The following is a 14,149-nucleotide window of genomic DNA, read 5'->3' on the forward strand; positions in this document are numbered from 1 at the left end:
TCAGAGGCCAGCTGGGGAGGGGGAATAAAGGAAGCAGGCTGCGTTGGACCACATGCTGAAACCTTCCTGTGTGACAAAATATGTCTGCATGTGTATTGGCCATGCCCTTAGGCTTCTTGGTTAGTCTTTCTAGCCAGTTATGTTGAAGAAAACCCAAACGTAAGTAGATTTCTTAAGTTTAACATGTGGAAGGGTTATATTTCTATATGTTAGGCATACTTGAGGCATGCCACATTTTGCATGACAGAAAGAGGTCTGACCCCAAACTTCAGTACGTTTGTGGTGCCTGCTCTGAGAATTAAGTTGTTGAAATGAGGAACAAGATAGCAAAAGAGACGCCTTTAGCACCATGGTTGCTTAGTGTGTGGAAATTGTTGGGATTCACATTATCCATACGAGTTGATAGGAGTTCTCTGAGTGTCAAAGGTTTAATTTCTACCTACCAGAATGGTGTTTCCTGTGATGTAAAAACAGTGGACATAAACTTAAAAGATACATTCACATGCATACACCTCTTTGTTCCCCAAGATGGCTTGAAAGGGGGTTGCCTACAGCCCCAACTATGTGATATAAGAACAGATGAAGAGCCTGCTGGATCCAGCATCCTGTTCTGACAGCAGCCAACCATTGGATATTTGGGAATATGGAGAAGTAGGATCATATCTGAGGGCTTGCCCAAATTCCACATGTTGATTTGGGACTCTAAATACAATCTGTGCTTATTAAAACTGTGTGCACATTGTCTCTGTGTGCAAGATTAGCACTCTACAAAAATGCTGGTTCAGATTGCAAGAAGAGAGAATATGTGTGTGTGGCTTGTATGTACGTAGGCTCAGTTCAGAGCTTTTGATCAACTAATGGAAATTGGTGGAGCCGATATGCTTTATTCCTCGATATTCCCATATGTATTCTGTGTATAATGCCTACCTGGCTCATGGGAATATATGGGACAATCCCTGAGCCTCATGAATTTTCCACCCCATACATGGTGGATCTCCTCAGCTGGGGCAGTTGCCTTTATGATTGGAATAATACTTCAGTAGAAAATGCTGTCCCTGCTACTGTTTTCATCTTGTGGACATGTTCAGATATTGTGAAAGGCTTATTATGGTATTTTATAAAGGTTAATTTTTATCTAATTTTCTCAATTTCTGTGTATAAAACTTGCCCAGCCACCAATGAATACATGTTAAAACCACAACTGCTCATGTAAATTAGGTAGTTAAAAGCTCTTTGGCACCAGCTGTGCACAGCCTTTATACACAGGATGTTCTGGTTGTATTCCAGCAATTTTGAACTAATGGAAGGGCTTCAACCAGTGCAAATGAGGGCAGCTCCACAGAGGGGAAATATGGAAGATCAAACAGTGTAAAGTTAGCAATTCATCAGCTTGCCTGCCTTTGTTACATTGAGGTTTTGTATAATGACTGCATTGGCCACTTGCACTAACAGAACACCACTAGATTCATGAGCACTGTGTTAATGCAATTATGAGTTCTCTCGCTTAAGTTTTATTCTTGTTCCTCCTGAATTATAGCATACCGGAGGCGAACTTAGGCCAATAGTACAAAAGCCAGTTTATAGTCACCTTTCTAACCAACCCAGGTACAGTTTGTAAGAAGAGAGAATATGTATGTACAGTTTGTATGTGTGTAGCCTCTGTTCAGAGTTTCTAATCAACAAATGCAAATTGGGTTGGTTGTGGGATCAACGGATGCTATCCCGTTTTCATCTCAGTTTAAGTGGAAAGGGTAGAATACTCCATAAACAATAGTTATTATAAGTGAAATATGATAAAAGGCTAAAAACCACATGATATATTCAGGACTTCCGGGTCGGCGCCATCGCCGAATGGCGGGCTCCCTCCGAGCTCCGGAGGGAGCCTGCTCGGCAGGGGCTGGGTCCTACCGCACCGGCGATGCGGGGACCCTTAAAAACCACGGCCACGGAGGCCGTGGACATGGAGACTCGGCTGGCACCGTCAGCGCCCTCTCGATTCGTGAAGGAGCCTTTTTAAAGGCTACGGATCGGGTGCCGGGGAGGAGCGTGGTGCTTTGAGTCCTCTGCTATCCCTGCCGAGCGCAGCCGCATGCCATCCGGCGGAGAGCGCTGACTTCTTCTATTGAAAATTTGGACCCAAAAGAAGAACCCGTGAGTAATTGGAATATGGACTAAAAAGAGGGATAAATTTTTAGAATTTGGAGCGAACGGGGGAGGTGGAAAAAAGGAAGTCAGCCCCCCCCCCCCAATTGTAGAAGAGCCAAAACAAAGGACTGGATAACTAAGATCGAGAGGAACCTTATCTTGCTGAACTAGCAACTTCGCGAGGGAAATTTATAAGATTGAGCTGGAGGAGAAAAGTGGAATTCGGATTAAAAAGCAACCCCCCCGGAATCCCTGGAGCGATTCGTGAAAATGCCTGGAGAAGAATAACGGAGGTTTTGACAGCTGTCAAAGAGCTGTCAAAACGGAAGAATGAAATTGAGACTTTGTTATGAGGACTTTGCCGGTTACATTTGTTATAAATTGGAGATAAATTGTTTCAAATAAGGATTTATAAGTTATTTGGACTGGCGGATGTGATCTGGAAGGGAACTTTGTTATTGTAATCCACCTAGAGGAGCTGAGGGACATTGCATGTGTTTTCGACGGGAAACTTGAACAGTTGGATAGAACTTTTAATCTCCTGGGAAACTGCAGAAATGGAACATTATTTTGTCTACAGAGGCCTACACTTTACTGGAAACAATGGATTAATCTGTTGAAAAATGAAAGGAACATGATGTAATGTTTTGCTCCTGAATAACAAGCCTCTGTAGAGACACTAGAAGCCTTTGGAAAAAGAACATTTCTGTGAGGGAACAGGGAAGTAAAAAGGAGGAGAGTGATTGACAAGAACAAGGAAACAACAAGAACTGGACAGAACTGGAGTGGGTACATTTGGGATATCCAGATTTGACAAGCTTATGGATATAAAATTGGAGTTTATACTCCTGGATATAAAAATCTGGATAGAAGAAATGGGCCCCCTTTGATAGACTCCTTCTATGATTGGACATCTGTAATTTAAAAAAAAAGACCGGTAAAGAACCAGAGGGATGTGGGTTTAGTGAAATGTGGGTTCATCAGGAAGACATTAGAAGTGGAGGGATAGGAGGAACGCAACAGGGAAAGAGGGGAGGGAAATTTGGAATCCAAAGGTTGTAAAATTATTGTTTGTTTTTATTCTATTTTTATCTGTACTATATTTGAAAGGGGGGAACTCGTGGAAGGGAATAGGTCGACCTTAGGGGATGGAAATTTGGATAAATTGAGTTATTGATGATGAGTGTATTTTGGGAATAAGAATTTGTTGAATATTATTGCTTTTTTGGAAGATTTGGAACACAAGAGGGGGTGGGGAGGGGAAGTCCTGGATATTGGAAAAAGTTTATGAATTGGATTTTATTTGTTTTAATTTGGAAAACCTTAATAAAAATTATTTTTTTAAAAAAAAAACACCACATGATATATTCTAAAATCCAGACAAAATTTAAAGGCTACAACAATATTTTTCAAAATGTGTTATGCCTTAGAACAGGGGTGTCCGATTTCCAAGAGACTATGATCTACTCCCACTATAAATAAACTGGCAGTGATCTACCCACTGGATTGACCAGAGTTGTTCAGCTTTTTGGGGGAGGATGAAAGTCGTACCTTGATTTTAGAACAGCTTAGTTCTCGAACATTTTGGCTCCTGTGACTGTTCTGGTTTGCAAACTATTTTTGGAAGCCAAACGTCCTACAGGGCTTCTGCGACTTCTGATTGGCTGCAGGAGCTTTGGTTTTTGATTCTGTCCAACTTCCAAGGTATGACTGTATATTAAGTATACTAATTATATTACATTATTATATTTTCTGCGGTGGAAGCCTAGATATCCTGTTTCAGCCCCCCGCCCCCTTCCAAAAGTTCCTGGTAGCTTATCCATTGAACCCTCTAGTTTCGTGTGAAGACCCCCAAAACCACCCCCAAAATAAAGACACAATAGACACAGAACTTAGTTTAAGGTTTTTGGCATTAATTTTGGCCACAACTTTATTGATTACAATGTGAGTGGTTGCTTAGACATTGGTTCCAGACTACCTGAGCCTGCACAGTGGCAGGAACAGGACTGACAATGGGCACCACCATTTGTCAGTAAGGGAAAGCATCCTGGGGGGGCGAGAAGCTGGCTTCGAACTCACAGCTCACCCCAGATGCTCCCAGAGGCTCTGGCATGGCCTTAGCATCCTTTTTTAAAAAAAAAAAATATAATTTTTATTAACCGACCAATCAAATCAAATCACATCACATAAATTCCGAATTACAAAGCCGAATTTTAAATTTTTGTTGAGGGGACCCATATTTCAAGTTTCAAAGGGGGATTCCAATCATCTTCTTGCTACTGTGCTCATATCCAAATCAGTCCAGATAAAGTTCATAATTCTATCCAGTCTTATCTTGCTGTTTCCACATCTCATCTTGTTCGTACATTTTTTCTTTTTCCATTATGCTCTCTTCTGATAATCTCCTTAAGCAGATAAACACCAATTATATCCTGTGTGGATTTTTCCATTCGACCAATCCTCATATCGTGATGGTTTCACTCTTTCCATCATTAATCTCAGGGTCTGTCGTTCTTAAGTCCCACTGAGGACTCTCACCCACAGTATAAAAACAGCTCTTTCCTCCTCCCAGACTCAAGTCCTCCGACAGAGCTTACCAATATGGCGACGGTATTTTTAACTGCGTCATTCCAGAACTCTTAAACTTTCCACGCTTTTCTTAAAACATGCTTTGGTTAGAAACTTTATCTCCACACAGTCGTAAATCCACAGCTTAAGTCATTAAAGCGGCATTTCTGACTTGTGGGGGAGGGGGTTCTTGTTTAATCACATAGAGGAAAGAAAGAAAAGTTTTTTTCCCTCCCCCATCCAGTCCCTTTGCCATACCGAGTCTTGGCTGTCTTCTCAAGATTGATTCTTGTTTAATCAGTAGAAATAAATTAGGAATGCTACAAAACCTCCACAGTTTTGCTTCCGTTACTCTGCTGCATTTGAGGTGCTCACATGAGCAAATGTGAGTCCATAGCACCAGGACCTATTCCTCGGGAATGCTGTGTTGCTGTTCCTGCATTACTGAGATCGGAAGGTCAGTGAAGGTGCTCCCATCACCCAGCCCATGCAGGCACAGCTGAAGACGTGGGCTGAACATGGGTGCAGGGAGGCAGTGTAGGTGATCTCACTGCAACATGTGCACTCCATGATGGAGGACATGATTTACTAAATGCCAGGTCAGTCTGTAATACAGTCACGCTCACCTATGACCTGGCATGTATTACTCTGACTTGGGTGTGCCTGACTTTTCTGGATCCCCAGAATCTGGGGCAGTACAAAATTAAGATGATCCAAAACAGGTAAGATCCATTTTGGGGTGCCAAATTTTGGCCCTGTACAGGATGCCATATTACAAAAGATCTCCAAGATCTGCCCCTGTTGAGTGTGGGGACGCCATTGTCCATAGAGCTATCATTTTATGTACCAGAAAATATCTTTATCTTTAGAGGGGCTCAGAACGTTTGCAGCAGGTGCAGAGCCAGAGAGATAAATTTGAGATGCTGGTGGTGTATCAACCCCCCTGCTGACCAGGCTAACTGAGGTGGTTTGTTTGCCCTAATCTAAGGACATGTAGGAGCAGAAAACTAGCAAAATGTGCATGATTTGAGCAGCATACACCAGCACATTGTTCATCATAAACTATCATTTATTTTAAACTGCAGTTTAAAGTGAAATGCGAGCCGACCCCTTACGTCCTCTAACCTTCTATACATATGAGCAACATTCATGCAGTCTGATCACCTGATGACCCAAATTCTGTGTTCCAAAGTGTTCTCAGACTGTTTGACAAATGATTTTCCTTACATCAGGCCTGCAGAATCAGTGACCCACATGGGCATAGTGGTCCTCCGGTTGTTTTTGCTGCATGCCAGGTAACTGTAAAAAGAGGAGGATTTGTTGGCTGCCACACGAGGGACTTGGGGTGGGTGAATGATAAGTTATGCAGGCCTGCTACACATCACTGCAGTTTATTTTGTTGAATATTGAAGTAAGATAGTTGCGTCTTCTGCTCTAATTTATTGTCTTTCCATTTCTGGGTTTTTTCGTCATTTTAGTTTAATAAAGTGTAGCTGATGAATCTCCTTTGGTATTACATAGGGATCAGATGTGATCCTTCCTAACAAATCCAGATTCATTAGCATAACTCAAATCCATCCTTTAATGTGTCTCTGAAGGAAGAGCAGATGTACATCTTTCTTTAGACAGGATTGCTTTAGAATGCTGATTTGCTAGCATCGAGGTGTCTTGTGTGTTCCATGCTCAAATCATATAGTATCATGCTCTGCCATACAGTTCTGGGGCCTTTTGTTAAGCGCATGGTTTTAATAGCAGAGGAATGTTGCAAGAAGAAAAAGCATGTTAGTTTTCTACCATGAAGTTTCATTAGGATTAGGTTCTGGCCATGCAAATGAGTTAAGATTCGTTAGCAGAGCTTAATTCCAGTCTCCAGTAAGTCTATGTGAAATGCTCATTTGATAAGGTTCCTTCATTGTCTTCAGTTGAGTTTATCCCTTAATCTGTTAAAATGTTATGAAAATGCAGTTGCAATGCTTACCCTGACAGAAAGCGCTTTTAAATGTTAATTTTTAAGGCTTGTATTAAAACATTTTTAAGTAGCAAAATAGAACGACACAGATTAAAAATAAAAGAGTTGGCCAAATTTCATGTCCTAGAAAGCATCTATTTAATTTTTTATAGGTGAATTAAATGGCTTGAGAAATTGTTTATTTCCACACTTTTTTCATTTTTTGGGTTTTGTTTTGTCTTCATTTTTTCATGGTAGGGCAGAAAAGTTTAGAATGGAGCATATTTGCATACCTTTTTTATTACAAGAGTTATTCTTCAAGGGAGATAACATTCCTACTAACTCTTTTTGCAAGGCATAAAACTTGAAGTGAGAGTTAAACATTTTGTAAAATGTCTATCTGTTTATGTATTTGCCACATTTGTGCCCAAAGTACTCCAAATAGCATTAAAAACGCAAATCAAATCAAAGCTATTTAAAAACAATCCTGCATTAACCACAGCAAACTATACATAAAAGCTGTGGCAAAATTATGTATGCAGAGCAACGCATCAGCTGTGTTCCTTGATGTTAGCCTTCTCACAACCTTGCCCCGCTCCACTCCTTGGGTTTACTCTTTGGCATCTGTGTCTCTTTCTCTGCCTCCCTCCTCAATCTCTCTCGCACAAAATTGATTCCCAGGGAGGTGATTCAAAGAGCAAGAGCGCAGCATCCAGGGGCTATATGAAATTAGGCCTGTGGTTGTACATTCCCCATCACTGCCCCAAATGCCATTAAATGCTGGCTGACAGACACACTTCAATGTTGTTGCCAGACACTTGGTTATGAATGGGGCATTTGGTAGTACTCCAGTGCTGGTCCGCTAGATACGAAGCTCACCCTTCTCCCCTTTGGGTTGCCCACCATCACAGACACCAGTTCTTGCAACCATCTTCCCTGTGCTTATGGAAGCCTGAAACAGGTCACTTCATTCTGCTGCATGGCAATGCCAGGCTTGGAGATTTACCTGCCATTTGTGTATTGGACTTGAAGTTTGCAGTCACGAAACCTGAGGAGGACTCTGTTACGCTCACTTATCACTTGTCTTGGGAGGAGCCACAGCACCCCTTCTATGCTGCACCAATCTGAGGCTGTGGCACCTCTGCCATGCTCTAAGTGAGGGTGGTTCACCTACAGCTTCTCCTGCTCCACAACCTCATAGGAGCATGAGAAGAAGAAGAAGAAGAAGAAGAAGAAGAAGAAGAAGAAGAAGAAGAAGAAGAAGAGTAGTAGTAGTAGTAGTAGTAGTAGTAGTAGTAGTAGTAGTTTGGATTTGATATCCCGCTTTATCACTACCCAAAGGAGTCTCAAAGCAGCTAACAATCTCCTTTCCCTTCCTCCCCCACAACAAACACTCTGTGAGGTGAGTGGGGCTTGGAGACTTCAAAGAAGTGTGACTAGCCCAAGGTCACCCAGCAGCTACAGAAAAGACTACTGGCCCTTCAAAGCAGCTCTCCCAGAGAGGTTGAACCACAAAGGTCCATCTTTGCCCACCTTTTTAAGACCTCAGATGACATAATATTTCCTGAGATAGCATCTTCCCAAACTCAGCTAACAAGGCCCACTGATTTGCTTGGCCCTTGGGCCTGGGCAAGGCTTTGGTATTTGTCACCTCTTCTCATGAAAACCCCAAGCCTCAAACAGAATAGATAGCAACCCACATTTTTAAGGACATACTTTTATATTCCAGTTCTTTTGGCGCAGCTACCCCACCCACCCCCAGGAACGCTCCTGGAACAACATCACTTCCACAGAAATGTTCTTTGAGTACAGTATGAGATCCAATGACACTTGCTGCAACTTAAACAAGATGGTTAAGAAAGGGGTGGGAGGTGGGAAGAGAGAGAACAATTTTCTCCGTTGCTATTTCCTTTTTTTATTATTTAAGCAAAATTTCAGCTCAACTTCACAGTATATTAAGATAATACATATAAGAGATGACCCCATGAACAATACCCCCATGTCTTCAGGGGAAAGGTGGGATATAATCAGTCCATTTTTTCTTGGGGGATGCAGGGGGATGCATACCCCTAAACATTTTGTGAATCTAAGTTTGGCCTCATTGAAGGGCAGTGTTTCAATATGAGTAGAAAAATGAGACTACCCCTAAACATTATTTTAGAAGGGGGGAGCACAATGGATAATTAATGGATGCACACACAAGTTTTTTTTCCCCACATAAACTGTGGGGTTGCCTGGGAAGAGTTACCCTTCTAATCCTTGAAGAGTGTCATGTCTACAAACTCTATTTTGCTTCTTTTAAGCAGGGCAGGCAATTCATTGCAGCTGTAATCATCATATTACATGCCTCAGAACTTCAGAATGGCTCTCCCATCCTTTCCTTGTGTCTCCTTTTATATCCACATACAAAGCTGTCATGTCCACTACTACCTCAAATGGATGGTTTTTATGTGCATATATCAGCAACTCATAATGCGAACCATGCTGCCGAACACATTGTGAATATACTGCTCTTCTTAAAAATGGTTGTTGGTTTTTTCATACTATAGTATTGACTAACTGTCGGTGTTTGATGTATGAGTTACCAGCCTGATGTAGACTTATGGTTAGAGCTTAAGTTGTTAGTTCTGCTTTTGCAGCCAATTCAGAATAACTACAGATGCCTCAAGATATTAAAATTGACTGCTCAAATGGACTCAGTGTGGGAGTTTCATTGGTTTTAAATTGATAACAGCTGAAAGAGTGAATGATTAAAGCTGTATAAGGGCATAGAATGCAGCTCTCTTTTTTCTTTTTCTTTTGCCTCTTTTAACAACTTATTGTGAACAGCTCTTTATATGGGAATTTTCTTTACTGTAATAAAAAAATATTTCATTAGCTGAAATTTTTAAATGATGAACAAGAACATTTCTGAAGCCTGTTGAGGGAGCAATTCCTGAGAAACTGGAATAAACTTTGAGAGGACAATGTGGGTTTCTATTCAGGAGGGAGCATTTAAAGTTAAGTAGCATTCCATAAGGTGGTAATTGTGTCTATTTCCCAGACATTTGAGCTAAATAAGCTGGATAGGAAACATAAACTTTCATAACAGGAGGTTAGGAGTGCTGTGTACATCTTTGCCTGCCACCACCATCCCCCTTCCCGTTACATAAAAAAGTAGAAGTCTCAAGTGCCCTTTTGCTAATAAATCAAAGCCCTTTTGCTTTCTTTATTCCCTCAGGAACAGTTATTGTTTTCATTATTGGAAAAGATGTTCTGGTTGTTTCCTTATCGTAGGAAGAGCTAAAATATTTAGACACGGAAGAGAGATGTGGAGTTTTTTTAATGTTCATCTAGATTTCCATCTCTTACATTTGATAAAGATTCCAATCATCTCCTAGTACTCTAGATCCGGACGTACCCTGTGTGTGGTATCCAGCGCAATACATAATTTCAAAACTCTCTGTGTCCCCCATCAACCAGCTTTTTGAGTATGCAGAACCAAAATGTGGCTTCCTTCATCTGGCTGAAGCCTTGCCTAACTGCATCCCTTCAGGCAGCTTTGGAGATCTTGGTGTCTGCTCTGACTTCATGTGGCTTGCACCATAACTGCACCTTCATAACTGAGGAGACTCTAGCCCCTGAGTCTGCCTGAAATTCTGGTACATGCCACTCCAAACATGGGAAACCTGTCATCCTAGCTTTGGATACTGAAATCTTTCAGAAGCCAGTTTTTATAAGACAGGGCTTGGCCAAAGATTGGATGACTTTCCACAAATATTTTCAGTGATATTAAGAGGCATGCCCTCTTTTGGCAATTCGAAGAGATTGTTGCAGAGAAGATTTAGGAAGCATTTGTCATGAATAGGCTCACTCTGCACAACTTCAATGATAGCAGCATATAGCCAAATCTAACTGGCTTACAACACTGTTGTGATGTCATGATTTATTTTATGCTTTCCAATTGGCTGTCACCATTCTAGAAGTAAAATCCTAATCAATTTTAAGGGTAGTAGTGAAGCCTTGGTACAATAGGGGAAAGTACTGGCAATAAGCAGACTCAAAAAGTGAACATGCTCAATAATTACCGTTTTTTTTGCTCCATAACACTCACTTTTTTCCTCTTAGAAAGTAAGGGGAAATGTCTGTGCGTGTTATGGAGCGAATGCCTATGGATGGTGAGGGGATCTGCTGCAGTCGTGAGCAAAGGATCCATGGTTCCCCTTCCTTCCCGCCTCTGTGGCTCGCTTTGCTCGCTTTGAAACAGCAAAGCGGGAGAAGAGCCACTGAGTGTGGAGAAGAGAGGGACAGAGAGCCTGGTTACAAAGCACGGATCCACATGGATCCTCAGGATTTTTGCACTGGGTCACCCCAAATTCACCATCAGATCACATAGCATGTCCATGGCTACAGCTTGCACCAAAAAAATCACGCACCCACTATTGCCTGGGGCCGCAGTGGTGCAAAAACGTGGTTACAAAGCATGGATCCACATGGCTCCTCATGATTTTTGCACTGGGCTACCCCAAACTCACCGTCAGATCACATGTCTGTGGCCACAGCATGAACCACAAAAATCATACATCCACTGTTTCGTTTAGAATATTTTTTTCTTGTTTTCCTCCTCTAAAAACTATGTGCGTGTTATGGTCAGGTGCGTGTTATAGAGCGAAAAATACGGGTAAATTGTTTTTATAAATATTGTATATATTCCCTCTCCTTACTAATCAAGTGAATATTTCATGCAACTTTAGATTTTTATTGGCAGAAATATGTAGAAATTAGATTGTAGCAATTTGATTATCATGGGATCTTATATATTGAAGGGAGATCCCTTTTATAACAAAAATACCATACCCTGTACATCTGTATTCATGCATTTAGAGATATTCTGAGTAACTATCACATGAATGTACAAAGTAATCTGAAGACACATCCAAATGATCTCAGAATCATGAGAAAGGCATTAGATCATCTTGGCACTGGAATGTCTTTGCATTATAATAGTAGTAATAATAATAATAATAAACAAAATAATTTTTAATTATTATTTATACCCCAGCCACTCTGGGTGGCTTCCAATAGAGGACTAAAAACAGACTAAAACTTCAAATATTAAAAACTTCCCTAAACAGGGCTGCCTTCAGATGTCCTGTAAAAGTCAGATAGTTGCTTATTTCCTTGACATCTGATGGGAAAGCGTTCCACGGGGCAGGCGCCGCTATGAAGAAGGCTCTCTGCCTGGTTCCCTGTAACCTCACTTCTCACAGTTAGGGAACCGCCAGAAGGCCCTTGGCGCTGGTCCTCAATGTCTGGACTGAACGATGCGGGTGGAAATGCTCCTTCATGTATAGTGGGCCAAGGCTTTAAAGGTCACCACCAACAATTTGAATTGTGCTCAGAAATATACTGGGAGCCAATGTAGGTCTTTAAGGACTGGTGTAATATGGTCTCGGCGGCCACTCCCAGTCACCAGTCTGGCTGCCGCATTCTGGATTAGTTGTAGTTTCTGGGTCACCTTTCCTATGAAAAAGGGAAAACAACAAAGTGTCCTGTGGCATCTTAGATTAGTAACTTTATTATTGCATAAACTTCAACTCTGACTAGGGCTGATGGGGGTTGTAGGTCAAAACAGCTGGAGGGCACCAAGCTGAAGAATGCTGTGTTATAGAATGAAATATATTGTCTTTAAAATAGCACAAAATCCAGGTTCACCCTCAAAAGACCTGTTTGGGGAAGGAGTGAATATAATATTTAATGTCGTGCAGGTTACTGTATGGTTAGTTATACATGGCCCTCCTAGGATTCCTGCAGGCTTTGCCAAGAAACATTGATTACAGAAGTACTGTCAAAGGCCTCTACACCAATTTTCAAAGTGTCATGCTCTGCTGGAAAGGTATGCGGAGACTATCTCTTGGTTTAAATGATGATCTTATAGCCACATTGTTTAAACATTTTAAACTGCTTCTATTGAATGGTTTCCCTCATAGGTTTGATTCATTTGGATTCTGCTGACAAAGTTCCCATTACGGAGCACTCTTTTCATAATTTGTCAAAAATATATAGCAGAGATGAAGGAGGATGGAGCTAATTTGTAATCTGAGAGCACTAACCTGGTTATGCTGACATGCTCCATGATGAACGCCCTCAGCCAGCCAGAGGTTTACGGTCATGAAGCGCAAAAAAGCTGCATTAAATACAATTTCGTTCTGTAAAACCGTGCCATTTACATGTGTTGTCAAGGGCCGGGGACAACTTATTCTTATAAAAAAACGTGATTTCCCCTTAAAATCAGCACTTTCCAATTTGTGGGAGGTCTGCTTTGTAAACCTTGGAGGAAATACAAGGAGGTGGGGAAGGTTTTCCAGAGGCAGGCTAACTGTAAATGATGTAAAACCGACTCCTAACATGATAAATTGCAGTGGTTAAATTATTTCCCTGAATACTTTGATACCATTAAGAAGATTGTAGCAGTAGATCTGTGCGCTCTGGAATCTTGTGGAGCCTTTCTCTCTGTGATAAGGTGGTCTTACTACCCATCCCCACCTTCTGTCTGCTTCCTCACTGCTGCTGTGTAGAACACTGCAGTATTTACTTGCACAACATGAAGTTGTACTGATGTTAACAGCTGTTCGACAGTGGAACAGACTCCCTCAGAAGATGGTGGATTCTCTTTCATTGGAGATTTTAAAGCAAAGATTGCCATGGAAGCTTTAGTTGAGATTTGCATTGCAGGGGTTGGAGGACGATGACCCTCGGGTCCCTTCCATCTCTACAATTCTATGATTCTAAGTGCCGACCATGAAATTTATGCTAGATGTGATCAACTCATTCCCATGGTTCCCAAGAAACTTAGTCATAACTTTGGCATCAGTCTTATGTCGACTTTGCTTGGAGTAAGCCCTACAGAACACAGTGGGAGCTACTTCTGAGTAAACGTGTACAATAGCATCTCTGTTTACGAACACTTCTGGTTACAAATGCTTCAGGTTACAAGCTCTGCTAACCCGGAAGTAGCTGCTCCTGGTTGTGAACTTTGCTCCAGGATGCAAATGGAAATCACGTGCCTCTGGTGCACGCACAGTGGGAGGCTCCATTAAGCGAAAGTGCGCCTCAGGATAAGAACGGTTTCAGCTTAAGAACGGACCTCTGGAACGAATTTAGTTCGTAACCAGAGGTACCAGTGTATAAGGTTGGCTCTAGGTTGGCTCCCCTGTGTTTTTGCATTCTGTACATTATTTTCGGAAATATTGGATATTGGATATTTACACAGAAATAACGAGCAGCAATGTGAACACATTCACACCAAAGTCAATGTTTTTTGTTGGTCAAAATGGGAATTGGTTGAAATTTCATACTGACACTGATGACCTTTCATACTTCTGGTCTTTAGAACTGCGCATGCACAGACACTCTTGCACAAAGACGACATATTCATCACCAGACCACACTTAAAGCACACAAACGCTCCACACATGCAGCCTACATACACACATGCTGCTCATAAGC

The 14,149-nt window shown here is 41.5% G+C and overlaps 1 protein-coding gene across 15 annotated transcripts in view; it reads left to right on the plus strand.

Moving 5' to 3' along the window:
• Positions 1-14,149, plus strand: part of ARHGAP15 (Rho GTPase activating protein 15) — a 377,757-nt gene that overhangs the window by 216,836 nt on the left and 146,772 nt on the right. The window lies entirely within an intron of this gene.

This window comes from Podarcis melisellensis, assembly GCF_964234715.1.
Source record: "Podarcis melisellensis genome assembly, chromosome: 1".
NCBI classification, from domain to species: Eukaryota; Metazoa; Chordata; class Lepidosauria; order Squamata; family Lacertidae; genus Podarcis; species Podarcis melisellensis.